This window comes from Poeciliopsis prolifica, unplaced genomic scaffold (genome assembly GCF_027474105.1).
Source record: "Poeciliopsis prolifica strain line A6 unplaced genomic scaffold, Auburn_PproV2 SCAFFOLD049, whole genome shotgun sequence".
Lineage (NCBI taxonomy): Eukaryota > Metazoa > Chordata > Actinopteri > Cyprinodontiformes > Poeciliidae > Poeciliopsis > Poeciliopsis prolifica.
In genome coordinates, this window is record NW_026562424.1 from 1,392,942 (window position 1) to 1,398,453 (window position 5,512).

The 5,512-nt window shown below is 39.3% G+C and overlaps 1 long non-coding RNA gene across 1 annotated transcript; it reads right to left on the reverse strand.

Annotated features, from left to right (window-relative positions):
• Positions 1 to 3,944: 3,944 nt before the first annotated feature.
• On the reverse strand, positions 3,945 to 4,885 carry LOC129377640 (uncharacterized). The gene is made up of 2 exons (XR_008607947.1): positions 4,694 to 4,885; positions 3,945 to 4,532 (listed from the first exon to the last, which is right to left on the reverse strand). It is a non-coding gene; the product is annotated as an uncharacterized LOC129377640 (long non-coding RNA).
• Between the last annotated feature and the right edge of the window lie 627 nt (positions 4,886 to 5,512).

The window sequence follows — 5,512 nt, forward strand, 5'->3', positions numbered from 1 at the left end:
ATCATCACATATTTCTGAATATGTCATGGTTGGAGAGTTGGGTCAGACTCTCCAGTCCAGAACTCAACTGGTTCAGAACTCAACTGGTTCAGATCTCAACTGGTTCAGAACTCAACTGGTTCAGAACTCAACTGGTTCAGATCTCAACTGGTTCAGAACTCAACTGGTTCAGAACTCAACTGGTTCAGATCTCAACTGGTTCAGAACTCAACTGGTTCAGAACTCAACTGGTTCAGATCTCATAAAGATCTGGGATTTCTTTATTTCTATAGAAACATCACATGAGCTCAGATTATAACGATAAAATCATCCACCAAGCGACATAGACGACACACACCAGGTGACTCAGAATCCATCCAAGTACTGACCAGAACCAGAAACCAGGCCTGATGTCTGGGTGATGGACTCGGACCAGAACCTTCAGACACATAAAGACAGTTATAAATTTGGCCTTCTGTCACCTGGAGAACATTTCAGGTGACATCAGAATATCTGTCTGATGTCCCAGTGAGATCTGGAGGAGCTCAGTGGCTTTTCAATCAGTCGCCTCCATTTCATTTCTGTTTTTTAGTAAGACGAAGCTTTTTATACACCCAGCACTGAAAGGAGAACCGGGCCTAAAACGGATGCGTTCAGACCAACGGTTTAATGACCTGCAGATATTTAAAGAAAGGAAATAAAATATTCCAATAACTAACTGACCTTTTAAGGTGAAGCTACAATAAACCCCAACATGTAGAGCAAACTGTCTGTCCTGAGTTTCATCAGTAATTAACAGTCTGGATTCTCCGTGACCAATCACATCCGGGTCATGTTCTAAATACTGAAGTAATGGAGCATGTTGTAGAACTCACTTTATGATTTCTGTGACAGAACAACTATTTTAATCAAGTTCATGTTCAGTTTTGCTCCGTTTCCTCATGCTGGTTATTGATTAGTGATTATCTGGCAGGAAGGTTGAGAATGGATTGATCCTGTCAGAAAGAAGATTAGAGTCAGAATCTGCATTTGCAAACCAAAACTTCCTGCTGCTGTTTTTTGTCGTTTTTGAGAGACTTTGAATCTAATGAAGTGATTCCTGATGTTCAGGTAAACCTCATGACAGCGGAGATCAGAATCTCCTGCTGTGATGCTTTTCAACCTGCATAAATGACAAATATGCAAAATTAAACAGGAAGTTCAGTTTTACTGTAAAGTTAAACTTCTTCATTTAGGCATCGCATTAAAGGAAACGCTGTTGGTTTGCTGAGACGAAGCGATAAAGTCTCGTCCCTCCCTGACCTGCTGCTTCACAAGCTGCACTTTAAACTCTGGTTATTAATTTATTCATAATTTCTATTTCATAACTCACTGGTACTTTTTTGGAAGCAGAATGAAACTCAGATCTTTATCATATTCTTCATTTAATAAGGGAATAACCCATACTGTGATTTTATCAAATGTAAAAATTCAGATGACATCATGAACAAGAGATCAGATAGAAACTGATCAACAAGGTCCTCGTTGTTTCAGAAACTAACCGAGAAACATCCAGAGCTGAACCGTCCTGACCCGTCCTGACCCGTCCTGACCCGTACCGACCCACAGTACTGTAATATTTACTCTTATTTACTTCCTTTATTTAACCTCGAAACCCCGTTGAGATCTAGATCTCATTTTCAAGAGGGACCTGGCAGGAAGTCTGCATCACACAGCAACCTGGTTACAAAATAAAACACAAGTCATTGACATAATGTTACTGTCAGTTCTGGAGCTGCCCAACACCAAGTTACTGAAATAATTATAATGTATTCATAGCAAATGATTGATGATGCTGTTTTTGTTTTCTTTTATCGTTATTTCTTTCTCTTCTCCACAGTTTAGAACGTCTCCAGTCCTAACACCGTGTTTGTTTTTCATCGTTTCTATAGAGTTATAGTGTAAGTTCACGTTCTGTGAAACTCATGCCGCTGTCAGTCCCTGGAGCGCCGCAAGTTGAAGGCGTTTCAGGGCAAAGTGTTGCTTCACTGCCTCAGAAAAGGTTCCTGTTTTTTATGGTTCTTCTTTTCCTGCTTGGTTTTTGTTGACTCAACTCTCAGCTTATTCTCAGAACCGTATAAAGCATCGTGGCAGCGCCGGCTGCCTCGTCTCACACATCATGATTCAGCAAACAAAAGCAGAAAAGCAGAGATGTTCTTTATTTCCTGAACCAAATCAAGGAGACATGATGATCCTTCACCATCAGGCTGCAGACGCTGGGCCCCGTCTGGATGGGCCCCGTCTGGATGGGCCCCGTCTGGATGGGCCCCGTCTGGATGGGCCCCGTCTGGATGGGCCCCGTCTGGATGGGCCCAGACTGGATGGGCCCCGTCTGGATGGGCCCCGTCTGGATGGGCCCAGCGTGTTTGTATGATGTGAACTGCTTATAAAAAGAGTCTGAGTTCATACTTTGGTGATTCCTTCTACAAGTCGTCTGATAGGTGGATATGAACACAGATCTACAGTCGTAGAGTTTTCTAAGGAATATTCTCACATCGGCGTTTTATGAACAAAGCAGGAAAATGAAATAAAACGTTAAGCTTGTAGCTTCAGGTAAAATGATAAAAACAAAACATAATAAAAATATTATATTCAATTCAATTTATTTCTCTGTCGCCGTTTTACAAGAAGTATCATGTTCAGTTCAATCCAGATGTTATCAAACATTTAAGCTCAGTTTATTTTAAAAAGTTTTCTGCCTGAGGAGACTCGGCTTCGAGTCGGTGGTTCCTGAAACGATGTAGCGAGAAAAACCACTAACTAGAAAAACCACTAACTAAAGAATAGACGGTAAACTTTCGGCAGAGTTACAGCATAAGAACAAGCAGATATTAAAATCTGCGTACTAAAATAAGAAATGTGACGACTGCACTGGTTGGTTGTGCATAAAAACTGAAAGTCTAGCAGCTGCTGGGAGGAAGCATCTGTGATGACGCCCCTTTGTCCACTGTTTGTTATTGCGCAATAGCCAGCCCCGCCCTAAACCTCACAACTCCTTTGGGCTGACTACTGACCAGCTCTCTGTCTAACGGGTCCAGAAAGTTCCTAAAACCTGGGTATTACCCTGCAGAAGGTCTGAGAGGAACGATCTGTCTCAGCTGGTGTCGAGAGAGACTCGTCCAGCTCTAACTACACTGAAAAAAATAAGTCATTGGATGAACATAAAAAAATTATGGAAAGGATTTCCACCTGATTACTTTGCTTTATTTCAGCACCATGTACTTGTGTTACTCCTATTTAAAGCAAATGTGTTAGGTCAACCTAATTTATTAAGATTATTCCAATGTAAAGCAAATGTGTTGGCTCAACTTGTTACAATGGTGATTCAATGGGTGATTCTAAATCAAACATGTTGGCTCAACGTAATATATTGTGGTTATTCTTATATAAATAAAATGAGTTGGCAAAACATAATTCATTAAGGTTGTTCTAATTTAAACCAAATGTGTTGGCTTAACCAGAATTATGGTAATGCAATGGATGATTGTAAATCAAATGAGTTGGCTCTACTCCATTCATTAAGGTTATTCAAATTCAAATGAAATGTGTTGGCTCAACATATTTTTAAAGGTTCCTTTAACTCAGTTACTATAGCGTGACCCAGTGTAATGCAATACAGCCAGCCCAACTGATCTGCAATGTTTAGGACCAAATCATTGATGTAACTTCATTAAGATGAATGTAAATCTAGTTGAAACCACCTTATTTTACAGTGGTACCTTCACACTACCTGATTCAGTAGGTCCAACTCACTAAAAGCAAGTTAGCTCAACAAATATGCTTCATGCTAAAAGACAGCTAGTTAATCGTGTGAAAATCCTTTCCATTATTTCATGACGTTAATTCAAAGACATATTTTCAAGCGTTAATCAAGCATTTTAAGATAGCACTAGGTGAAAGTGTATTAAGAACACTCAACAATTAGAAAAGGTACAACACAATTGTATTTTCAGAATTATTATACATCGTTTTTTTACACAGCACAAAACACAGCCGAGTTGGACATTGAAATAAAAAACAACTACAAAAAGGTTACAGTTTCATTTCCCAGCCAATTCTTTACAACATAAAACATGTCAGTATAGTTGCTCAACTTAAGAGAACTGTAACAATATAAATCTTTTCTACTGCAGTCTTTAAACACTCATTTTCCATATGAAACTTTACTCAACTTAGCAGCGAGTTTCATATTGAGAACTTGTGCTTTCTTTGATAAGTTCTTTCCATCCAATTTCATTATTATTTTCTGTATTACTTCAAAGGTATGCTTGAGTTACTGAGCAAGTTGAGTGCTGAACGCACTAAACTTGAGGGTAGCTCAAGTTTAGTGCGTAGATTAGTCCCAGCAGCATCACTATTGCAGAAGATACACTGCCCAAGCTGTTCATAACTTCCACCTCCTCCAGGACAATCCCAACATCCAGATGTGCATCGGCAGCCTCTGCACCCTCTGCTCAAATGACGATTCCGAGGACAGTCTCGGCTTTGGCCATTTCTGCACATTCATCAACGTCCTAAGGGAGTTAGGGAAGGGTATTGGGGGGAGACAATTCACATGTAATTAAATAAATAAATTAGACTGACATTGATTGAGTCACTCATGGACCTTAGTTGGTGAAAGTATTTTAACAACTCTTAGGAGTTCTATTGTAAACACAAAGAGAATTTAACATACCATGTACTCCCTCACCAGCTTCTCTGGATCTTCATTTAGGTACACACAGACCTTTGAGGATGCACTCTCATCTGCCCTCAGCAGTGTCATCCTAAATATGCAGATCAAAAAACAATGAGAACAATCTCAAAACTCCAGCAGTATAGGTTCACACACTTCAAAACATAGCTGCATTCAAAGGAAGTCACAACAAAAGTGATCAGTGACTTGCAGTCTGTTTGAAAGATATTTAAAATTGTTAGTATCCCTTCATTATGCCATGACTAAAATTGAGTTTAACATCTCATTTAAACATCTAACTGAAGCTGTTGGATGTTTAAAAAAGACATGAATATATCACCAAAGAAATATGTGAAAAGTACAGAATGGTCAACACAGTCTATATCCTTCTACTTAAATGAATATGCAAAGCATTCCATGTCTTACAAGTACATGGACAGTCTATGTGTGGGCATGGATAACGTCGCATATGCCGGTGTTTAAGTGTAAAATGTTTTAACAGGTCATATCTACGAGACAGAGAGCGACTACACTCCTTACATTTCCACATCCCCACACAAATAAAGACAAATAAAACAGACTGGCCAAATAAATGTTTAGCTGAACCCTAGCTTTATAAGCTCTCTAACACTACATTCAGTCACTTTAGATCTGGCAAAACTTACTATTAGCCACTGAAATCTAGAACTTGATAGCCGATGAGCCCCTTGACCAGAACTTACGCAGGTGGATTCCAGACAGGTGATGTTCTGAAAGAGATCAGATATATTTTCAGCCATTAAAATATGCAATTCATACTGAACTGAGTTTTATCTTTTA